Source organism: Lissotriton helveticus, chromosome 4_1 (assembly GCF_964261635.1).
Source record: "Lissotriton helveticus chromosome 4_1, aLisHel1.1, whole genome shotgun sequence".
NCBI lineage: Eukaryota > Metazoa > Chordata > Amphibia > Caudata > Salamandridae > Lissotriton > Lissotriton helveticus.
This window is the reverse complement of record NC_136063.1, coordinates 1,687,324,085-1,687,349,038: the sequence shown is the minus strand read 5'-3', so window position 1 is coordinate 1,687,349,038 and position 24,954 is coordinate 1,687,324,085. Positions and strand designations below refer to the sequence as shown.

The following is a 24,954-nucleotide window of genomic DNA, read 5'->3' as shown; positions in this document are numbered from 1 at the left end:
GAGTATGTCTGAGTTCTGATGTCCAATGTGAACTGAAAAAAATAGTATGAAACAAGTCGTAGAATGATTTAATGTGTTGTGCATAATCAGGTATGTAGGTTCAGCCAAAATTTAGAAATCCTAACTGCAGTTTCTGTAGAGTGCTTGGAGGCTGCATCAGAGCATGCCTCGCTACTTAAGTGTGGTACAAGGCTTTTCCCTTTGTATGTAAGTTCGTAACCTAAAAATAGAACACTTTGAGATGCTATATTAGATTTCTTAAAGTTGAACTTGTAGCCATATTGGGTAAGTCCTAATATTACGTGATACACCCTGCCATAAATGAGTATTTAACTCATTATCAATCAGGTAGATATCATCTACCTAGGACAATGCATCCAGGTCAATATATTGTAGAAGTAACACTAAGTGGGCAGCAAACAGCCCAGGGCTGTTCTTATACCCCTTAGGGAGTCGAGAAAAACAATGGTGACAGTCAAGCACCGAGATAACCGTCTAATTCCTGCTTTCAGGCGCAATATTTGGAAAGAAAAATACATTGGAAATGTCGAAGATTGTTTTACATTTTTTAAAAACTATAAGTGCCCACTGTGTGTATTTTGAATGGCAAATGTTCATGTATGACTGTTTGAATGTCTGTAAGACTATGCAATATGAAGGATCCGGTTTTAAAACAGGAAAAAGGGGATTATTCATTTGAGACATACAGGGTTCAATTACTCTCTGGTACTCCAACTGAGAGAGTATTTCTCTAACAGGTGCCTCGGCATCCTGTTTTATGGAATATTGTGATTGCACTTGTGGGCTGGACCGTATGGGGATTATATGAAAAGGGGAGTCCGTATCCCAGCAAACATGACTGCAATAAAAAAATTGGGCTAGTGCAAGAGCCCATTCTGCGGCATAGGCTTGTTTGACTTCATCAGTGACAAGCACAGAAAATGATAGGAGTATTACATCCTCACCCTGCGGGATGTTTTGACAAACTGCGGGGCCGATCAACCTCTGCTAAGAGAATGTTGTATGATAAAATTACATTTTCCCAGAATATTACTTAATGGCGCTCTGTATGTCACCCTCAATTTGTATATTCAAATCATATATTCTATCTTGAGGATCTACGTGCCTGTCTCGGGTTTCAACTGTAATAAAGTTCTAAGTTGCGGTCACTGCCAGAAACTCCTGAAGATTCCAACGCACTATAGCTTCAATTTGATTAATTTTGTGGGCAATAGAAAAAGGCAATTCCTTACGATTTGTTGACATTTTGGCCATAATTGAATGAACAATTACAGGACTTATGGTTGGTACTGCAGGCAACTGAGCTTCCCCTGCCAGGCCGGCCCTTGCTGGCACAGCCAGCAAGGTGAGTGAAACATACTGAGTTAAGCGTCTGCAAAATCCAACTACACCGGTGTATAATTGCTGTAACTTATTAACATTGAGATTCTGTAAATTATAGTATGGTATATAACCAGCCAACGCTGGCCAGATGGCATCTTCATTACTGAGGTAGCCCATGCATACAGGATTAAATACGTGCATCAGGTTACATGGAAACAATTTTGATGTTCCCAAAGTGAAAGTGGATTTTCTAAGAGCAGATATGTTCTGTATGTTTGTGGTGGATTAACATTAGTGTATTCAGGAAATGCTCCTGTACTAACATTCACAGTTGAAAAATGGACCCAAGAATAAGGCTTCTAACTGATTGCCATGTTGGGCTTCAACCACGAAAATAAAGCCACCAGCTGCAACGTCAAGGCCATGCAAAGTTACATGTACAAAGACTGCAGGTCTGCATTTGTCAGCATTTGACCATTGCTTATACTGCCCAAATTTCTGTATCTGTTTAGGGCAATCCCGCTGTTTTTTTAACACAATTGGTTTAATAAATTAGAACACATACTGAATAGATTCATCTGGGCCCACGGAAAAAGAAGGAGAGTGTATTGTTACATCACCCTACCAAGAGAAAGAGGTGGCTGGGGGGCTCCAGATTTTAGAATGTATTACTGGGCGGCAGCTCTGCAATATATCCGGGGGTTAATAGGAGGCGCTGAACTAGGGAGTGGAGACTCGGGAAACAGGCCCAAATACACTAACTTATATGGTATCTTGTTGGGAGGGGAAGCAGGAAATTGCTTTTTAAATAGTATTGACTTCAGTTACTATAAAGGCACTAAGTTTAAGACCTTACAAGCAGTGTATAAAATTTGGACAGCTTTCTGTAAGAAATTCGGGTTGGGAAGGTTCAACAGATCTTCCCGCTTGTCAGCGAATGCCTCCCTCCCGGGAGAAATATTTAGGGATTCAGCTATGCTGGATTGGGCAAGGCACGGCATACAGAAGATAGGAGATCTCTTGGGCCCTAATGGAGTGCTCCAATTCCTGGAACTACAGTCTAAATTTGCCATTGACAGTAGGAGTTTCTTTAAGTACCTGCAGGTTAGGAGTTTTCTTACTAGCAAGCGTGGTGGACCTTTAGGATTCGGCTAAAATCGCATTTTAGATGCCATTGAGGGCAGGTGGGATTGTTCGATACGTCAGTTCTATGTAGAACTGACTACAGCCAAACCAGATGATTGCGAGAAATACGCCACTAAATGGGCAGAGAAATTAGGTATTACTCAGGAGGGGTTCCAGGTTTCCCTGGGTCTGGGGCGTACTATACTTTGTTCAGCCTCCCTACAAGCACAACACTACAAAACTTTGTATTCTCTGTATTATACACCTGCTAGGATAGCACAGTGGGGGGGGGGCACATCAGGTATTACTTATCCACGATGTGACTCCATGGAGGCAGATATAATACATATCTTTGCTACATGCCCACAACTCTATACTCTTCTTAGGGCCATTGAGAAATGTATTGACATGTCATTGGGGATCAAGATTACCCTGACACCAAAGTTAATCATCTTAGGGGTCGAGGGCGAGGCAGGGGGCCCGCATACAGAATTTCTCTTCATGGCTGTGGCAGGGCTACACATATGCATAGCAACGGCGTGGCTTGACAAGGTGCCCCCTTCACTCCATCTCTGGTTAGCTAGGTTGTTTGCTGCTTATAACTTAGAAAAGACAACCTACGCCAGGAAAGGCCACGGGGCAGAATACTTGGGGAAACAATTTGGAAACCCATTGAGCAATGGAAAAGGGGCTTGAACAGTACACCAGGGTAGGCACTATTGTTGTTATATTATATTTTGTGCTCAGTTCGTTTTCCTCTTTTGGTTGTACTCTTCTGGGGTTCTGCTTATAGAATTGTATAGAGGTGTGTAAATTGTGTCTAAGTTTAGTAAAAAATGTCTAATATGTATTTGTGTCATACTGTATTCTGCTGTATAGTGTGCTGTAACACCAGGTATAATAATTACTTTCTCAAAAAACTTTTAAAATAAAAAAAAAAAAAAAAAAAAGAAAAAGGAATTTCCTTACGATTTTTTGACATTTTGCCCATAATTGAATGAACAATTACAGGACTTATGGTTGGTACTGCAGGCAACTGAGTTTCCCCTGCCAGGCCGGCCCTTGCTGCCAGCCAGCAAGGTGAGCGAAACATACTGAGTTAAGCGTCTGCAAAATCCAACTACACCGGTGTATAATTACTGTAACTTATTAACATTGAGATTCTGTAAATTATAGTATGGTATATACCCAGCCAACACTGGCCAGATGGCCTCTTCATTACTGAGGCAGCCCATGCATACAGGATTAAATACGTGCATCAGGTTACATGGAAACAAATTTGATGTTCCCAAAGTGAAAGTGGATTTTCTAAGAGCAGATATGCTCTGTATGTTTGTGGTGGAATAACATTAGTGTATTCAGGAAATCCTCCTGTACTAACATTCACAGTTGAAAAATTGACCCAAGAATAAGACTAACTGATTTCCATGTTGGGCTTCAACCACGAAAATAAAGTCACCAGCTGCAACGTCAAGGCCATGCAAAGTTACATGTACAAAGACTGCAGGTCTGCAATTGTCAGCATTTGACCATTGTGTCATTATAAAAATAGTAATGGAAACAAAGTGCAAACACAAATATGAGTATCTGGTGTTAGGTAAGGGTAATATGGACACGCTGAAGCACTACTCAGGAGACCCACTGAGTAAGTATCAGACCATTGCTGGTGGCGCCATTCTGCAGGGATTCTACTGGGAAGCAGAACTCTGCCTTGGGAGAACAGGACATTAGAATGTAGGGACTGAGTCTCTCTACAGCGTCAGTACCTGTAGGCCCCAATCTGACTAGCTCAGAGATCTCACCTGAACTCCTAACCCTCCCTGAGCAGCATGCGACTATATCACGGACCTATAGTTCCCATTGGAACTGTGGAAACAAATCATCACTTTTCGTTTCTCATTCATGCATGTCCATAGTAAACAAAAGAAAGACACGAAGGACATTTACAATATATTTATGAAACTATCGTAGTCTATTTTGAAGCAGGTGTGCTGCGATAAGTAAACAAATACAACTGAACAACGTCATCAACATTACTAGCAGGCTGTATACAATGAACACCAAACCATGGCAAATAATAGATCTATCTAGACCTACCTTCACTATGTGAGCACAGGGATATATTATTGATCTCTGGGATTAGGAAACAGACCCCCATACCTAGTATATGTAGTTAGGTGGCCCACATCATAGGTGTAAACACAGTTTACGCAAGACTGCTGCCTCCATTCCAAGACCAGTCTCTCTGCTGGAATTCTTCTCTCTGCCCATCAAGGGGTCAAGACATGGTTGATATGATAAGAACCACTGTGTTGGAAAACTGCAGCTGTGCTACCGTGTTATGCCTAAAAACATTAGGAGATATTGCTAACCGGGCACAAGATAAAAGTACATCATGTTGTTCGACCTTGTATGAGATGTTCAGACTGAATCCTAAGAGTCACTAAATAACAAGTGTGTGCAGAATATTTCTATAAAGCATCAGGTCACAAAAACAAATGCATTATGTGTGGCAGTGCAAAGCGGTGGCAAGCTAAAAACAACAGGTTATTTACCTGTACACTTAAGTTCCCCAGTATTGATATTTTTTATAGATTCACATGCTTGAATCTTCCCCGTTGTCATGGTGGGAGTCCCTCAGTAACAGTAAAATAGCAGTGGAAAGCTAAAAGGACAGTCTCCCTTGAGAATCAACAGTAGTTAGTAACCAGTTATCATTTAGGAACATCCAAACTCCAGCAAATCACATCACACACCCCTGAGTATCCATCCCCTGCAGAGCCACCATACCTCGGATTTCGAGCACGAGTGTAGTTAAACAAATAAAAGAGGTATGGAAGGGTGTACCTGTAAGGGGAGGATGGAGGGTCGCATGTGAATCTATAAAAGATATCAATGCTGGAGAACCACAGTGTACAAGTAACTTGTGTTTTCTACAGCATTGTATCTTTTAGATTCACATACTTGAATCAGACTAGTAAGCAGTACGTAACCACAATCGTAGGTGGAGAAGACTGGTGAACCATCTCACCATGAGACAAATAACGTAATTTTCACAGTCATAAAATACACACACACACACATTATATAAATATATAAATATTAATATACATATATACTATACACACAAAAACAAGATTTGGTAGAGATGATAATAATAATCAAAATAGTAATAAACATAATAATGATAATAAGAATTCTTAATGAACCTCAGTAACTGAGGCCTACCTTAAGCTAACAGACGACGGAGAGCCGCTTGGCCAACCGCAGCATCCGTCTTTCGCAAAGTGTTCAGGCAGTAATGCCTTGTAAAGGTATGGACACTTGTCCATGTCACTGCCCTGCAGATGTCTGGCAGGGACACTCCAGCGAACAGGGCCGAGGATGTTGCCATCTTCCTCGTGAAATGAGCAGTCACTTTGGAAAGAAGAGGGCGACCCGCCCTTTCGTGGCACAATGTTATGGTAGAAGAAACCCAGCAAGCAATCGAAGCTCTAGTCAAAGCCTGACCCTTTCTAAGGGTAGGGAAGGCAATGAGGAATTGAGTAGATTTGTGGAAAGATTTCGTCCTTTGAAGGTAAAACTTTGAACATAGTTTGATGTCCAAGGAATGCAGAGCTCTCTCTGCTGGTGCAGGAAAGAATGAAGGCAGTACCACAGGTTCATTGAGATGGAACGTGGTAGGTACTTTGGGTATGAACGAGGGATTAGTGCGTAGCACCACTCTATCCTGCTGGAATTGAAGATAAGGTTCTGTACCTGTTAAAGCTTCAATTTCGCTAATACGTCTAGCCGACGTGATAGCGAAGAGAAAAGCCACCTTCCAAGATAGAAATTTTATGTCGCATTTGTGAATCGGCTCGATTGGCTCTTTCATGAGATGAGACAACACAATGTTCAATTGCCAGAGCACCGGAACGGGCCGATCTGACGGTTAGGCTCTGAAAAGGTCTTTCATGAATTCCTTCACCAACCTGCAGGACCATAGGGACAATTGGTTTGATCGTCTCCTATACCTTGAAATCTCGGGCAAATTGACTTTTATGGAGGAATGAGAGAGTCAGCTTTTGCTAGCGACAAGAGATATGGCAAAACCTCCTCCAAAGATGAAGAGCGCAGTGGCATGAGGGATTTGCACACCAGGAGCAGAATCTTCTCCATTTGGCTGAGAAACATTTGACCGTGGAGTGAGCACGAGTCTTGTTAAGAATGGAACAGCACCCCTCAGGAATATCGAAGTTCTCAAACTCAGTGTATTGAGGAGCCAGGCCGACAAGTGAAGGGACTGAGTTTGCGGATGAATAGCCTGGCCTTGGTCCATAGAAAGCTGACATTCTGAGGGGGGAAGACGAACTGGAGAGAGACTTCTGACTGATAGGTGAAACAGCTCTGTGAACCAGTATTGCCTTGCCCACGCTGGGGCAATGAGAATGATGCAGCAAGTTTCTAGTTTAATTTTTTGTAGGACCTTGGGTGTCAGTGGGAACGGAGGGAACGCGTAGGCAAATGTCCCTTCCTTGGAGAAATGAAAGGCGTTCCCTAGGGAACCAGTTTGAGGGAATCTGCTGATGTAGAACTCACATTTTATGTTGAGAAATGTAGCAAACAGATCCAGGGTTGGCGATCCCCAACACTAAAAAATAATTTTGAGTTGAACGGCATGCAATTCCCATTCATGAAACTGCTTGGAATCTCTGCTGAGCGAATCGATCCATTCGTTGAGCACTCCTGGAACGTGTTGGACTCATAATGAGATTAGTGGCGAATCAACCAATTCTGAATTTGTTACGCCAGAGTTGAGAGACCCGGCGATCTCGTCCCTCCTTGTTTCTATAGGTAAAACATTGTGGTTGTGTTGCCCGTGCGGACAAGGATTGAAGAACCTTTTATCCTTGAAAGGAACGTAGCCCTAGAAATACTGCCTTCAGATCCAAACAGGTTGTTGTGGCAAAGAGATTCCTGATCCGACAACTTCTCATTGAGAGTTCGGTGTCTAATCTTGCTGCCAGAAACACCAGAGACCTGGAAGGAAGAATCAAAGGCTTCTCCTCGTGAGATTGAGACTCAGAGAGTGAAAAAGGCGAACACAGGCACTCTTGGACTTTTTTGCACCATGAAAAGTCAGAGCCTTCATTAACCAATCGTCCAGGTAGGGAAGGACCTGGTGACTGAAACACCAGAGAAAACCTGCTACTGGCGCTAAGCATTTGGTGAATACCCTGGGCGCAGACTTTAGCCTGAAGGGCAGCACCTTGAACTGGTAGTGGCACCCTGTCACTTGGAACCCGAGATAACGGTGCTTTGGATGAATAGGAATGTGAAAGTACACAGCCAGAAGGTCCAGAGGTCATGTAATTCCTTGAATCCAAGAGAAGGAGAATCTCCTGGAGCCACAGCATCCAAAACATTTATCTTTTGATGAACTTGTTCAAGAACTTGAGGTCCATGACCTGCCTCCATTTTCCAGTTCTTTTCCTTATGAGAAAAAAAGTGTGAGTAGAATCCTAAGTTGCGCAGTCAGCGTGGCACTATCTCGATTGCCTGCTTGTCGAGAAGGAGTTTTATTTCCCTTTAGAGAAGCGCCAGATGGCGGTGAACAGTCTTTCTTGAGGGGTAATCTGGAGGTTGTTGAAGAAATTCTAGGGTGGGACTGGAGTGGCGGGTGCCTGATGAGTCTCATTGTCTCCTGTCTGTGTCATGGGATTTACCTCCCGAAGCGGGACGTCTTCGAGTTGGAGCTCTGGAGTAAGTTGATGCAGGTGTCTGCCGAAAGGACTGGGCGAAGTACTGAGGACGGAAACCCTGTTGGTAATAGGGTTGAAAACGCTGTTGAGGCTGGGACGAAGCTGCAAACTGGCCTCTTCTTCTCCCCGAAAGGAAGAGAACATTTTCTGTTGTAAATTGGCTAAGAATTTTGCCGTATCCGTGTCAGGTTTGATAGCCTGGAGTGCCTCATCAACATGCTTACTGAACAGATTCTTGCCATCAAATGGCATGTCCAGCCCCTTCGCCTGGACTTCTAGTCAAAAAGTAGTGCTTTCAACCAACCCTACCTGCGCAACACTGCGACACTCGCCATCTGTCTAAAGGCGGTGGAGGCAGTGTCCATAGCCACATCAATGGCTTCCGATGAAGCTCTCTCACCCTTGGAAAGGATTTCTTTTGCCTCCTTTTCTGATCTTCCCTCAAGAATTCCAAAAAAGGGACAATGTCCGACCACATCCGCCTATCGTACCTTCCAAGAATAGCCATTGCATTGTAGGTAGCATCCAGTGCGGAAAATCTTTTTCCAATATTGTCCAACCTATGCCCCTCCTTGTCCGGCGGGGTGGTACATGAAGAAGCAGGGTTTTTAGATCGATTATTACCCAATCAGGCTTCGGATGGCCAATGAGACATGTCGGTGAGTCTTCTGGCGCTCGGTACTTCTTATCCAGCTTTGGAATGACTGCTGGCACAGATGCTGGATTTTTCATTTAGTTTGATACCTTCCTGCCACAAGAAGTCGATAATAGGGATTGCCCCAACCGAACATTAAGTGGAAGCTTTAAAATCATACAAGAAGCATTATGCTTGCTTGATTAGCATAGGAAGGTCGAAGCATTTGGAAGCTCTTTCAAGCAGATCATGGAAGCTGCCGAATCCATCCACTCATCATGGACATCAGTGTCCACTTGTATCTCTCCCTCTTCCAGTTGTTGGTCTCCACTGTACGATGCCCTAGTTGGGATTTGCACAGGAGGTAAGGACTTCTGTCTTGATGGAGCTAGTCGGGTTTCCTTAATTGGAGTCATGGCAGGCGCCTTCTGGCGGGAAACTGATTTTTGGACCACATTGTGTTTAGGGAACCGCTTGTGGTAGTCATCTAGCATGTAACATAAGTCTGTAACTAGTGACATTGGCACATTGATGGAGGGTTCTTGAAGATCTTCCTTCTCCTGTTCAAATTACGGGTAGTGCTCCTGGAAGGTATCCAGGTGTTGTGGAACCGAGCGCTTCTCTGAAAAGTAGTAGTCACCCTCAAAGTATGTTGAAGGATTATCTGGCTGATCCTCTTAATCCGATTCCTTCCACTTCACTCTCAGTTGAGAGGGGCTGTAGGCAGGGCCAAACTGACCTTCATCCTCAGATTCCTGATAATCTAGGAGGTGAGAAGGAGGCAAAAGAGATATTTTTGAAAAGTCTTGTCTTGTGGCCATTTCCTGCCCACCATATTATAATGGCGTGCGGGATCGTGGCGGTTGGGAACTCTGACCGCCAGAAATCCGACGGGCTCATAGAGCCCGCCGGTCAAGCGGAGGCCCTCAGCATGCAATACATGCTGGTGGTGCCTGCTAGGCAGATGACAATGCTGGCTCCCCACCAACCTTTCCATGGTGGTTCACTTGCCATGGAAAGGCTGGCGGGGATGGCCATTGGGGGCCCATTGCAGGCCCCCCTTGTGCAGGGGCTGTTGGTTTGTGCACTTGGGGGGCACCTATGGTGCCCCCCTATATTTGCCTGCACCAAGTGGCAGACACCACATGGTGCCTGCCGCGTAGTGCAGGGAAATGCAAATCCTGGATTTTGTCCATTGCAGTGGGTGTTGCAGCCAGCAGCACCCGCTGCAATGGAAAACATGACACTTACAACCGTCGTGGTGGCATAGTGCCATATGTGGGAGCGCCACTTTATAGGCTGGCGGTCCCCATCCCCAGGATGATGGCACTGTAATCCGCCCCAAAGTCTTTTTCTGTTTGTACAGCAAAGTCTATAACCATAGGATTAGCTAGTGCCACCCATAGCTAGCTGAAAATGACAAAAGCCTTTTACCACTCCAGGCACAGTATTACAGCTTTGGTTTGGTAAATTATCACCCAAGCCAACCTGGAGTAAACAAAATTATCCCCCGACACGTGTTACACTCTAGTTATGAGCTTTTCAGAGCGGTAAAGGTGAGCACCCAGTACAAGTCAAAACAATACCTATTGAGGCTTAGAGTGCCACATACGTTATGCAAAAAAGGAACAACGGGTAGTTCCCAAGTTTAGGTGGGAGGCAGCTCCTATATGGAGCGCCCTACGAACCAGCAACACAGAATAATTTGCATAATTTATTCATCACTCTAAATATGAGGAATCACAGATAGGAGCAATTCCCAGTTCCCAGCAATTCCCAGTTAGCAATTTAAAAGACAAAAACAGTACTATAAGGAGAACACGTTCTCAAAGCTGTTAAAAAAAGAAGAGAGAATACAACTGCAGTGGGCACAATCAATCATAGTTGCACAGTCATCTCAAAAGAAATAAAGCAGAGAACCCCACCACACACACTCCGCTAAGCAATTACATCCAGAGCGGAGTCCCCCGAAACAAGATCAGTACTGTTCTCCCTCTCCGCTGCCATGTATTCCCTGAAAAGACCCAAATATCTTTCTTCTATGCTGTCTGGGCCTATAATATTGCATGTTATATAAAAAAAATATAATATTATATGCATATTGCATAGTTCATGATGGTAGTTGTTCACTTGCCCCGATTATTTGTTTTTACAGACCAAATATCTAGAACACAAAGCCTTTGCAACATTTCTAAAATGTGCATTTTCCAATATTTTTTAAAGTCCTAACCATCAAGTCCTTCCTTGATTGCGATTGCCCATGGAAATACCTTGCAATAAGACATATCGCCTCAGGTAGTACAAAGAAAGTTAAGTAAAACAAGTTTCACAAACAATAGAACCAAGCCTTGGAAGAGGTGCTGCTGATCAACCCGATTCACACTGGCAAACCCGCCAACCGGCAATCCACCCTGGCTAATGCAATTACTCCTTTGCCGCACGTGGCAAAGACACCAACCTAAATTAGAGGCTCAACCCTGACAAGGAAAACTCCTTAATTCAGAAAGCCATTTTTGTGTGTAAGCAGCGCCTCACAAAACACACTACTGTATGCAAACAGGTAAACCACAATATCTCGAGATCTTGGATATTGATGAATCTGATAACCAACCAATAAATAATAACACAAAATCTTTGCAAACAAAAATCAGAAATGAGAATATGTCAGAACAACAATGATCATACCACTAATAGAACCCAAAATAAGCATTGCATAGCCAAACACCTCACATATAGCATAACAATTCATTTGACAACACAAAACTCAACATAGACATTCTAGAATCACCATCAGTCTTCAAAATCATTCCGTCCTATTCATATTTAGACTCCAAATTGCTCAGGGGCAGCACTACAACTCGGGGTTCTCGGCAAACTCCCAGGATTGGGAAACTCCATGAAGAAAATCCACCATCTTTACGGACTGGGCAAAGAGAAGGATTAGGGACTACAAAGACAGCTAGAGGGAGTGGGGAACCACAGAGGACCCCTCTAGCGTAAGGAGGTGCTTTTTAATGTGCAACTATCCTCTGGTACCAAAATTTGTGGAATCAAAATGGTACCGCAAAATGTAGAACTTCAAAGATTTCCCTGAATCAAACCTCCCACATTTAATGGATCAGAGATGGTTTTGAACCTCGATTCCATGAGGCAATGTGTGGACCGCATCAAGGCACCTACCCAAAAAAAATTGAATAAGCTCAATAAAACAGTTTATTATATAATAGGATTCACTCAATTACTGAGTTCTAGATCAAAGAACTGTTAAGGGGTTTTAATACAAAAATTCAACGATAAGGGGTACAAAGTCAATGCCATGAAGGCTCTCAAATGCAAGGTTACACAGAGTATGCCCGCGTCAGAAAATGGTCTAGGTCCCAATTAGCAGCAAAATCAGAATTAAATTGGGCAGCATCTGTAGTAGAACAGGAACATTTTCTGGATGATCCCCAAAAGCAAGGGGTTTATATACACAATTTGTGCATGTTAAATCAACAGTGTCCAACATTTGATGCAGTGGTAAAAATTACTAGCCCTGAAGAAATTGCCCAAAAATTTATAAGGCAATGAAACATGTTGGCATATGGTAGTAGGCTATATAATTGATAGCCACTTCCTGCTTTTTTTAATTTGATAGGCTGCACTAAGAAAGAGAATAAAGATTGCATACGTGTGCAGACCCTATCTCGTCGCATTACACTATTTATTTTGTCTTGTGTGTGTTGCACTTTCTTTCACTGCACTACAAATTGCACTTTAAAATCCACTTACACATTGTTTTGGACACTTTACTTCAAAGCTTGATGACCACCGATGATGATAACAGGGCAACACTGGTGAGTACCTCCCAGGTTTCCCGTTGGTGGTGCGCCCGTGAGGGGTCATCTCGCTCTTTCACAATTTTCTTCACCAAACACTGTGTTGTTGGTGAATTTTCTTCTTGACTGTCTTTAAAAGGGATGGAGGCTTTTTAATTTTGGCATGACAACATTGTACTCTCTACCCCAAGGTTTCAAAAAAGAATGGGAGGGTGTTGTTAAAATATTGCAACTAGAGATACATTGATTGAACAGTATATATTGCCTAAGTGGACCAGGTCATTATTGTTTGAATGATAGTAGATACAGAGCCAGCTTCCTACAGTATAAAGATGGATGAGCCAGCAATGGCTGCGGGCACAGTTCTGGAGGGCCGTGAGTTTAGGGTACAGGGATGGATAAGCCAGCAGTGTGCAGTGCAATCAAGGGCTGACGAGAGTGGGTGGACAGTAACACACACAGCTTGGGCCAGTGGAATAATGCACAGTGATGCTCGCCACGTATCATGTTCTTGGCGCTACAGTGACCTGTGTTTTGCAAATGTCTCCTTGGACATCCACTACCTGCTCACAGGTGTGGTGTTATGTACTGCGTTGTCCTCCTCTGGAAGATGCAAATCAAGGTCGCTAGAGCAATAGACTTCACTGAGCATTTAAAAGTCATGTACCGAGAGTGAAAAGTCGGCTTTAGTGAGCACTCAGCAGGTCAGATGACCACCACGAGTTTAGTGGTCAGTTGATTAAGACAACCATACCTGGCTCTTTAACCCAATGACGCAGCAGAGAGCAGGAAGATGCTGTAGCGCACCAGCTACGTGACAGAACACCATGGCTATGATGCGGAATTACCCTTCAACCCTTGCCTATTCTCGAAGCTTGTCATCCTAGATAGGGCAGCAGAAGCTAGAAGCTACTTTGACTGGGTCCGTCTCTGTGTGCAGTGCTTCAAAATAATTTAGATGTGAGCACATTTATCGCAAGCGATCGGTGGAGCTCTAAGCTGTTACAAAACATGTCGGAACAGTAACTATTTAATTTAGTCTAAACCCCGACGAGTGACACTTGGCATGGCTGCAAATAAGGTGTGGAATTAGCAGGAAGAAAATATGCATGTGAAGACACACAACAGTGTAGGCAAGTGCATCCCCTTTTACCTATTGTGCCTCAGCAGCGAAATAAGTTACACACACCCAAAGAGGGAACCCTCGAAACTCATATTTATTAGAAAGCACATCTTTATTAAACTTACAACAAGTACAGCGTAACTTGAAACAGCTGCTTTTAAGTGCGAGATTCTGAGGTAAACAACGTCATGGTGAAAGTGTAATATGCTTTGGATTGATTTCGTAACAGTTTCGTAAAAAGTTAGTAAGAAAGGTAACAGAAGAATTGTTTCACAAAACAGTCCCCTCCAGTGACAGAAAGAGGTGTATATAATATCAATAAATTAAAAAAATCAGTTCTTCATTCGGGATAGTCCTTCACTGAGCCATAAAGCAGTAAAAAGATCCACCCATTATCGGATATTTCACGTGGCAATAAACAGGAACATAAACTAGTCTGGCAGGTGAAGGGACACACCTCGAAAACTGAGAGAGACAATGTAAATAACCTATATGTTGGCATGCTTTACAACAGCCAAAAGTAGAATAAGATCATTGGTTTCAAAGTCTTGAGAAGTGCAATTCACAACAATTCTTCAGTCTCAAGTATGAAGTAAGACAGCACAAAGTGTTCAATTCCAAAACAGTCAGTGGTCGCTTTCTTGTAAAACGGAGTCTACTTTTCACTCAGATTTCTGGGGAAATAAATAAAAACATACTGATGCAGACAATACATTATTACTTACTCATAAAACTATATATTTTAAAAAAACAATCAAAAACGTTAAGTAAACCAAACCTCATCTCAAACTCAGAACGTTTGCAGAGGTACAAACAATACTCAAATCGATTGTGTAAGTATTTACAACAGTACTGCACTCTTACAACGCTTCCAACCCCACGCATGACAACGCATATTTTGCAATAAATCTACAATTACATCGTGCTAAATTAAAACACTTTACGTTTTCAACACACTGTATAGGGGCTTAAGATCTTTTAGGGATTAGGTATGGGTAGTGTTAAGAGGTCGTAAGGGGTTTTTGGCTTCAGGGTTGTGTCAAGGGGCTTTTACGATTCAGGGGTGGATATTGCTAAGGGGTATTAAAGAGTATAGGGATTGCTAGTGTTAAGGCGCAGTAAGGATTTTTATGGTTAGTGATGGATAGTTTTTAGGGGAAGTAAGCAGTTTTAAGGATTCAGGGAAGGTAGAGTTTAGGGGTAGTAATGCTTCTTTAGGGTTCAGGAAAAGGTAGCATTACATGGTAGTATGGGTTTTTAAGCTGCAGGGAATATTAGTGCTAAAAGGGGATTTTAGGGTTTAAGTACAGGAAGTTGTTAAACCCGACAGCCTTTGGTGTGATCTTCCCCAAACCTTTTGCCTTATCACCTCTTGTTTCCTCAAATTCGTTTTTGCTGGCTTTAGGATTCTGTGCACTTTAGCGCTGCTAACCAGTGCTAAAGTACTTGGTCTCACTCCTTTAAACATGGTAAAATAGGCTTTACACCCAAATGGCACATGTATTTAACTTAAAGTAGTAATACATTTACCCAGGGCCTGTGAAGAACAAGTAACTTACCTTCTGTAACGTCTCATCAGATAGAGACTATCTACCTGCAGATTGCTTACCTTAGAACTATCTGCAGGTGCCTGACTGGATCCAGAAATGTTTTTGTGAGCAATACCCCTGTGTGCCAGTATATGGTGTTGTTCGACTCCACGTGGCATCATCTGCTTCATCTAAGCCGGATTTGACGTGTGCCGTACCTATAAAGATGCCACCCCAGCACACTGATGTCAGTTTCTTTTCACAACTTTCTGTGCCAAGAGTGCGGAGCCCCGGAGAACACGGACTACTGGTATGGAGAAAGAGGGCCCTGAAAGAATAGCCCTGTCCCTAGAAATCCGTTTGCTGAGAGGATGGGTTAGTCGGTAAGGAATCTGCAGCTATAAAGTCTCTCCCACATAAGGTGCTACTAAAGGTAAGTAACCTGTTCATCTGATTGAGAGTTTTAGCCACAGATTCCATACTTTACAAAAAATACCCAAGCAATACCTCCCCGGAGGTGGGTCTGCGAAACTGATTCAAACTAGAAAGTCCTGCAGGACCGAACGAGTAAAGTGGCCGTCCTGACGGACCTGACTATCCTGGCAGTACTGCTACATGAATGTGCAATTCATGAATGTGGGCAGGGAAGCCGATCCTGTCTGGCAGGGTTAGAACTCCATGTGCTAATGCGGGGGTCGCAGCCGTAGCTCTCGTGGTAAGAGCATGCAAACCCTCAAGGAGCTGCTACTTGGCCAATGCGCAGCAGATCTTGATGCAGAGCGTGATTCATTGGGAGATGGCCCACTTCTGCATGCCCTTTCCCTTCTTCACTCGGACGTACCCCACAGAAAGTTGGTTGTCCACTCGGGAACACTCTCATTCGGTCAAGGTAGAATGGCAATGTTCTTTTTGGATCCAGTAGGTGTAGCTGCTCCTCATCTTTAGAGGGATGTGGCGGAGTGTAAGAGGTAGGCAGTGGCCTACATGAAAAGGAGTGACAGCTTTTGGCAGAAAAGAAGCTCTAGTGTAAAGAACCAACTTGTCTGGGTAGCTGTTCAGGTATGGAAGCTTGGATGACAAAGCCTGAAGCTCACTGATCCTCCGGGCAGATATTATTACCAACAGAAAGGCTGTCTTGATGGTAAGGAGCCAGAGAGGACAGTTGTGCAAGGGCTCAAAGGGAGCGCAAATCAGAAACATTAGGAAAAGCTTACGGTCCCATGAAGAATGATGAAGGGAGAAGGAGGAAACATTTGTTGCAAACCTTTCAAGAACCTATTTGCACCGTGTCCAGAACAGCTCAGATGAAAGGGAGCATCTGACAGGGAGTCAGATGTGACTTTGTCACGTTGGTAGTGTACCCTAGCAATTGCAGGAGGTCCGCCGTAGTCTGTAGGTAGGAAAAGACAGCCTGGGGCAAACCCACCTCCAAAAGTCAGTCATCAAGATAGGTGAAGACTTGCGCCCCTGATCTTGCGGGTGAGCTGCAAACACCGCCATCACCTTGGTGAACAGCCGAGGAGCGCCGGTAAGGTTAAAAGGGAGGACGGCAAACTGAAAATGCTTGTGGCTCACCGTGAACTGCACGATGGGAATGTGGAAGTATGCATCCTGTGAGTCCAATGCTACCATCCAGTCTCCCGGGCCCAGAGCAGACAGGATTTGAGTGTGTGTAAGCATTTTGAACTTCTTCTTGAGGAAGAAATTGAGGGGGTTGAGGTGTAGGATAGGAGGAAGGCCCCTGTCCTTCTTGGACACCAGACAATAGTGGGAACAATAACCATGACCTACTTCTGGCATCGGGATCTCTCTATGGCTCCCTTGGACAAGAGAACGGTCACTTCCTGGCTCAGCAAGGAAAGATGATCCTCTGCCAGCTTGTCACAAGTGGGTGGCATGGGTGGAGGTAAGGTCATAAAGGGGAGGGAGTAGCCACTTCGGACAATTTGAAGAACCCAGTGGTCTAAATTTATTGACCCCCAGTGGAACTGGTGATGGCGTATCATGCCTCCCACTGGGTGCCCATTATGGAGAGAGGGCATTTAGAGGCTGCAGCTGCAGAGGGGGGTGGGTGGATGGGCCCTACCTCTGGCTGCTGGACCCACAGGCCTATGGATACTGTGTCCTCAGCCACGCAGAGGCTGGGAAGCATGCGCTCAGTGCTGGCTGGGCTTGTAAAGACATGGCTGGAAGCCCCTTCCATGGCTGTGAAAGGAGACTGGGGTTGGCGAGGGGCCATGGGGAGATTGAAGGACCCAGCCGTAGCCCTGCTGTCCTTAAAACGCTCCAGCACCGAGTCTGCCTGGTCTCCAAAGAGACGGGAGTCAAAGGGCATGTCCATAAGTGACACTTGGACATCCCTAGAAAAGACAGTTTTCCTCAGCCAGGCATGGCACGGTGAGGCCACCGATGAAGAAACCGCTCTGGCCAGCGAGTCGGGTGAATCCAGCCCACATTGGATTGTGAACTTCGCTGAATCTCGCCTGTCAGCAATGTCTGGGCCATAGGCAGCACCTGCACCACTAAATCCCACAGAGCATGGGGGTAACAACCCAAAAGGCATGTGGTGTTCAAGGACCGCAGTGCCAGGCTGATGGAAGAAAACATTTTCTTTCCTAAGGTGTTCAGCCTCTTGAATTCCCTATCCGGTGGAGTTGTACAAAATGCACCAGGATTTACACAGGAGGTGGAGACTTGGAAAACCAAACTCTCCAGGGAAGGATGTTTTGTGAGGGGTCCCGTGTGTGTGTGTGTGTGTGTGTGTGTGTGTGTGTGTGTGTGGGGGGGGTGGGGCGGGGGGGGGGGGGGGGGGAGGCGGTGATGGGCAATCGTCCTGCACCCAGGAGACCTTGTGTGGCATTTGGACCAAGAAACAAGCAGGACGTCCATGAGGGCTGCTTCATTAAATGGCAGATGCAGCATAGCAAAAGAAGGTCCTTCTTCCATCGCCACTGTAGGAGGAGAAACCATAAAAACCTGGCAACTCTTACTTTATACTGGTTTAACTTTCATATATGAACATTCATAGAATCAAAAGTATCTCAAGCCCACAAAAATAACCAGATATACTAAATAACAAAAATAATATTTATTACGTGTTATTTCTATTTTTAACTCATTACACTGTATTTACATATGAATAATATTGAAGTATAAACTGAAATAGCAACACAAGTACATGAACAATACAATAAACACATACTTTGTCAATGTTGCTCAACCTAACACCCCAATCATCCTACAAGACTTTCAACAAACCCTCAAGTATGTCTCATTCATACTTCATTCATTCATCACATGCTCAGTCAAATAAAAAAAACACCAGACAAGAACAATATACAAAATAATTGCAATCGTGTAGTATATCAAAATGTAGCAATAGTCCTCTTTGTTACTATACATACAATGTATGATGTAATTCAATATATACGGAGTGTATTCAATTGTATCATCAGGAATGGCCCACCCAAATCCCATATGTAAGGTGCATGGCCTAAAAAAACTCGCAGAATTGGGCAGGGGTCGCTCAGGCTCCCGGAAACCTGGGGCGGTGCGAAGCTGCCCAGGCTGAATCGCGGAGCCAGGCCTCGCATGGCGATGCCCCCTCATATCGTCAGATGACTTCGACTTCTTGTTCTTCTTCTTACGGTGGGACTTACCCGAAGACAACTTCAAGTGCAATGAGGATCTTCCGTTCCGGGACCAATCCCAGGACCTTCCTCTCGACTAGGATGGAAACTGTTTCGGCATCACACGCAGAGCGTCAAAGAACTTGAGGGAACGCTTCCTCAAGGCCTTGGTGTGCATGGCGTAGCAGTCGACATAGGTGTTAGCATTGTGGTAGTGCTTGAGGCACCAGAGACAAACATGATGCAATCAGTCACCAACATCTGTCAGTGACAGATGCCATAGGTCTTAAAGCCAGCTTTTCTAGCTGACATCTTTGTCCAGATCAGCGCTGACTGGCACAGAAATAAAAGAACTGACGTCAGCGCGCTGGGTTGGCGCCTACATAGGCACCAGGCATGTCACTTCTGGTGACGCCGACGACACCACGCGGAGCCGAACACCACCACCTACCGGAGCGCAGGGGCACTGCTCATGAAAACATTTCCAGATCTAATCTAATGCCTGGAGTTAATTCTAAGGTAAGGAATCTGTGCCTAGAAGTCGCCATCGGATATAGATATAAAACAATACAGACAAGTGGAATAGCCAGAATTTGAGTGCGCAATTTAGGAAAATAGAAGTCATCTCTTCTTGCATGCACTTTTACACCAAAGAACAATGCTTCATGCATAGTGATTATTCTGCACACTGACTTACAATAGGAAGCCAAAAATATAGAGAAATTCAATGGAAAATAAATGTCCTACCATTCTGCATTCCCACATTTCTTCCAATAAAACTGTACCTCCTTGTGCAGGTTGGTCTATCGCGAGGAAAAGCACAAAAAAGTGACAATGTGATGAGAGGATATTATGATGTCTGGATGAGATAGACATTTGTTGCGGTGGCTCTCTGCAGCATTTGGGTGTGAAATTGCCAGTCAGCCATTGGGTGGGGTATCAGCCAATCTTAGCATCAGGCCACACCCCCCACAGCACAATATAGTCTTTCTAACCCTTGAGGTATGGATCATTAGAGGCCTTGCACCACAGGAAGGACAGAGATAAAGCAAATACGCCTGTGAACCAGGGTAACAAGGAAGATGGGATCGAGCAGGAACAGGTATCACTGTGAGCAGCAGTGTACCATTCACAAGAAGGGTGGGCCAAAGCAGTGGTCAGGACTGCTGTGAGTAGCAGTAAACCACTCATGAGGAGTCCAGGGACAGCAGGACCTGGGCCTTCTATGTGCAGCAGTCAGCCGTTCACCAGGAGGACGTGGTTGCCAAATGTTAACAGATTACCATTAATGGTTGTCCCTTGAGGGCAGAATCAGACCGTAAGCAGATAAAATGCTGAGAGCCATCCTACCTAACAAGCCAAAGCCTGAATGAGGGAAACAAAAGGCACTAACTCTACCCATGAGCTAATGGCTGAAGGGGGCTTACCCAGTCAACCACGTTATGTACCATATCCTGTGGGCTGAATTTACGTGTGATTGACTCCAACCCGGCAGATAGAGTTGGGGAAGCTGCAACAAAGGAAGAGAAAGACTGAGTTAACCCCAGTATAAAATCTAGATTTATGGTTAGTTGTCTGAGCAGAGTAATTGAGGCCTCTTTGTTAATGCTTTGAAAACAAAGGTAAAGGAAGACAAAGATGCCATGGCACCAGGCAATTGCCAATGTGTTGATCCAACCAAAAATACAATTTAAAACTTACATTGACATTCAAAACTCATGGGATGAGGATCACTCTGTGCTAACTAAGCCTACTTTTTCAGTGTTCAGCCTTAGGATCTGAACCGCTATTTGTGACTTTAGACTTCACTCTGCCCACACCAATATTACTGCTGGCAAAACTGCAAATGCTCAAGAAAGTACATCCTCCAATCCTCGAGGTACGCTATTGTGATGCAGTGATCTCCTTAGATCAAAAATGCTTTGCCTACAATTTGAGCTGTAAATATCAACAGACAGGCTACAAACCCTCAATTCTCTTGAATTCAACAAAAAAAGTGTCACTTCTGGCCACCACCTTCACTTGGTTTCTTGTAATTCGAGGATCAATTTACAGGCGTTTGAATTGACATCTGTTTTGAGAACTACATAGCCACAGAGGATACTAACAGGCTTGATGATGAATACTGGTTCTTCTGAACCACTTCTGTAACATCCAACAAAGACAGATGACTGAAATCTGGGGAAACCCACATTTGGTCATCTTGTACATGTCGAAAACCGGGTCAGATATCTGGGCAGATTTTGTGTCCCTGATACTGTAGTGATCAGCTACTATTGTGAGCTGACTGAATAGAGTATCTTTGCATTTGACCTTCCGAGGGTAGCACAGCTGATCAGTCGAGGCTTCCTCTTGAAGGTTGGTTGTATAACAGAACACACTTCATGAAGCACAAGTTACTTACATTTGGTAACGATATATCTGTAAGAAACATTAGTAGTGATAGATTCCTTACCTTAGAATTACCCCCAGGCGTCAGACTGGATCTGGAAAGTTTTTCGTCAGCAGTACCCCTGCGCGTCGGTAGGCATCGTCATGTGGCTCCGCGTGCATCGTTGACACCGAGATGACGTAGCTGGAGCTACTTAGACGCGCCCACGCGTGCTGACGTCAGTTCTGTACACGACTTTCCGCGCCAGCAGACAGGTCGTTAAATATTCCCCCGACCCTCCACACATTTTTGTTTTTTAGGCAAATAGATCTAACCAAGGCTCTCCCCACTGCTGAAAGAGACCTTACGCCACGTTCGAGTTCAGACGCCATTCGTGATCAATCATGCACCGGCGGCTGAGTTTGTTCGCCCTGACGTTCAGAGAACCTGCCAGGTGTTGAACCACCAGGGACATGCCCTGATATTCCAGCCAAGCCCAGAGGCACAGAGCCTCTTGGCATAGGGTCCACGGCCCCACGCTGCCCTGTTTGTTGCAGTACCACATGGCGGTGGTGTTGTCTGTGAACACCTACACTATCCCCATGACAGAGTGGAGAAGCGTGGCTCAGTGGTTAGAGTCGGCAGATCCGGAAGCTGAGATCGGCTGTGGACCAGGGTTCGATTCCCCGCCTCGGCGGGTCTCGGGCTCAAAAATTCCACGGACTCGACAATTCTCGCTCCGGTGCCTACTCAACTCACGGGGTCACACTCTGCGACTCTGGGCAATAGCTTGCTTAATCTCCACTACGGCCCCTCGCGGCGGGATGCCTGGCTTTCACCTTGTGGATACCCTGCCGGGGTATCTCACAGGGGAATACCAGGACGGGTTCCCTAAGCAAGCGCCTTGAGACCTTCGGGTGATTCGTGCGCTATATAAGTCGAAATACATTTACATTTACAGAGGGGAGGAATGCCTTCAGTGCAAGTCGGATTCCCCGAAGCTCCAGCAGGTTGATGTGGAGCCTGGACTCTGCCCAAGACCAGAGGCCTCTGATCTCCCCCTCTCCCATGTGGCAGCCTCATCCCAGAAGGAACGCTTCCGTCACAACTGTATGCTCCGGTTGGGGAAGGGAGAGGGATCTGCCATTGACCTAATCGCGATTCATGAGCCACCACTGCAACTGCTGTGCAGGTCCCTCCGAGATCTGGACGTGATCGGACAGGTTGCCCTGATGCTGTGCCCACTGGAATTTCAGGTCCCACTGCAGAGCCCGCATATGCCATCTGGCATGATCCACAAGCAGGATGCAGGAGGCCATCAAGCCCAGCAGCCAAAGGGTCATCCTGACCAAAACCCGGGACAGAGGCTAAAAGATCGGAATCATAGCCTGAATGCCCCGGACTCGCTGTTCGGGAGAATAAACCTGAAACCTCGCAGAGTCCAGAACCGCTCCGATGAAGAGGAGCTTCTGCAAGGGAATCAGGTGCGACTTTGGCACATTGAAGGAAAACCCCAGCAAATGAAGGACGTTGGCCGTAGTCTGGAGGTGGGAGACAACTGCCTGGGGCAAGCCCGCCTTCAACAGCCAGCCATCGAGATAGGGGAAGACTGAAACCCCTGATCTGCGCAGATAAGCTGCGACCACCACCATCACTTTCGTGAACACCCGAGGGGTGCTGGTAAGGCCGAAGGGGAGCACGGTGAACTGAAAATGCTCATGGCTTACCATGAGTCGCAGGTAGCGCCTGTGGGCAGGCTGGACGGGAATATGAAAATATGCGTCCTGCAAGTCCAACACCACCATCCAGTCTTGTGGGTCCAGGGCAGACAAGACCTGAGCAAATGTGAGCATCATGAACTTCTCCTTCCGGAGGAAGCGATTGACGTTCCGAAGGTCTAAGATAGGACGCAGGCCTTTGTCCTTCTTTGGAACCAGAAAGTAGTGGGAATAACAACAATGACCTACTTCTGGGGGAAACAGCGTTTACAACGCAATTTTTACCACGCAGTACCTTTACCACGCAACTTTTACAACGCAAGTCGTTACAACGACTTGCGCTGGGGGGCGCTGTAGGATAGGGAATAGTTTAATTTACTATCCAAAACCTTCCCTACTATCCACGGGGACTGGATTTGGAATAGTAAATTAAACTATTCACTATCCAGCGCCCCCCAACGCAAGTCGATGTAACGACTTGCGTTGTAAAACCTGCGTGGTAAAGGCGTGCGTTGTAAAAGCATGCGTAGTAACGACATACATCCACTTCTGGCGTTGGAATGCGCTTGATGGTCCCTTGGCCAAGAGGGCTGCAACTTCCTGCTGGAGAAGTGCCAAGTGATCCCCTGACATGCGGTGGCACGGAGGTGGTATGGCTGGAGGGGTTGTCTTGAAGGGAAGGAGTAGCCCTTTCAGACAATTTGCAGCACCCACTTGTCCGAAGTGATGTTGCGCCAGTGGTGGAGATGATGGCGTATGCGTCCACCCACTAGCGTCTGATGGGCCTGAAAGGTCGGAGTAGGAAGGCTTCGAAGAGCATGCTGCGGGGGTGGTGGTGGACTGGCACGCCCGCTGGCCCCCTGATCCGTCTCGACGGTTCCCACGTCCGCGGCCACGCTGAAGTTGTTGCTGCTGTAGCCTGTGGCTCTGTGAACGCTGTGGGGCGCCCCTTCTGTGGCCACGAAAGGAGCGAAAAGCAGAAGGCGGAGGAGGCCGAGCGGCCGACAGGCCCAAGGACTTGGCCGTAGCCCGGGTGTCCTTTAAGTGCTCCAACGCACTCTCTGCCTTGTTGCCAAAAAGGCGAATGCCATCAAAGGGCATGTCCATCAAGGTGTTCTGGACATCCCCTGAGAAGCCAGTTGTCCTCAACCAGGAGTGGCGCCGAAGCGCCACCGTCGTGGAAATCTACCTGCCCAGTGAGTCAGCGGTATCCAGCCCACAACGTATGGTGAACTTCACCGCGTCTCTCCCGGCGGCAATCGCCTGGGAAAGAACTGCCTGGGCCTTTTCTGGGCAGTTGGGCAGCACCTGCGCAACCGTATCCCACAGAGAGTGGGTATAACGGCCCAAGAGGCATGTGGTGTTCACCGACCGCAGCCCTAAGCTGGCAGATGAAAACAGCTTCTTGCCAAGCTGATTTAGCTTCTTGGATTCCATATCCGGAGGTGCGGTAGGGAACGCGCTATAGGAAGTTGAGGCTTGGACAACCAAGCTCTCAGGGGTGGGGTGTTGAGTAAGGAAGAGGGGGTCGCCGGGAGCCGGGCGATGGCGTTGGGCCACGTTCCTATCCACAGGAGCCCCTGTGTTGGGCCTGGACCAGGTGCCCAAAAGAACGTCTGAAAGTGCTTAATTAAAAGGCAGCAAGGGCTCCGAAGAGGTAGCCGCCAGTTGGAGCACTTCTGTCAGGATGTTAGCCCTGACGGCCACCGTAGGGAGTTCGAGGTGAAGAGCCTCGGCTGCCCTACGCAACACCACTGCGTAACTGGCTCCCTCCTCCGTAGCCCTTGTAAGAGGAGACAGCATGCCAAGGTCAGGTGATGTGTCAAGTCCACTGGCCTGCCCCAAAACCTCTGCCCAGTCCTCATTCATCATAAGCACAGTCCTGTGCTAGACGGTCCTCAGACCCCTCCCAGTCCTCC

General features: G+C 45.8%; 1 protein-coding gene across 2 annotated transcripts in view; it reads right to left on the bottom strand.

Annotated features, from left to right (window-relative positions):
* Positions 1 to 13,864: 13,864 nt before the first annotated feature.
* Positions 13,865 to 24,954, bottom strand: part of LOC144829326 (protein AF-10-like) — a 1,339,974-nt gene continuing 1,328,884 nt past the window's right edge. For both annotated transcript variants that reach the window (XM_078688368.1, XM_078688367.1), the window contains exon 14: positions 13,865 to 14,462. The gene's annotated coding sequence lies outside the window, so the exon portion shown is untranslated. The remainder of the gene's footprint in view (positions 14,463 to 24,954) is intronic.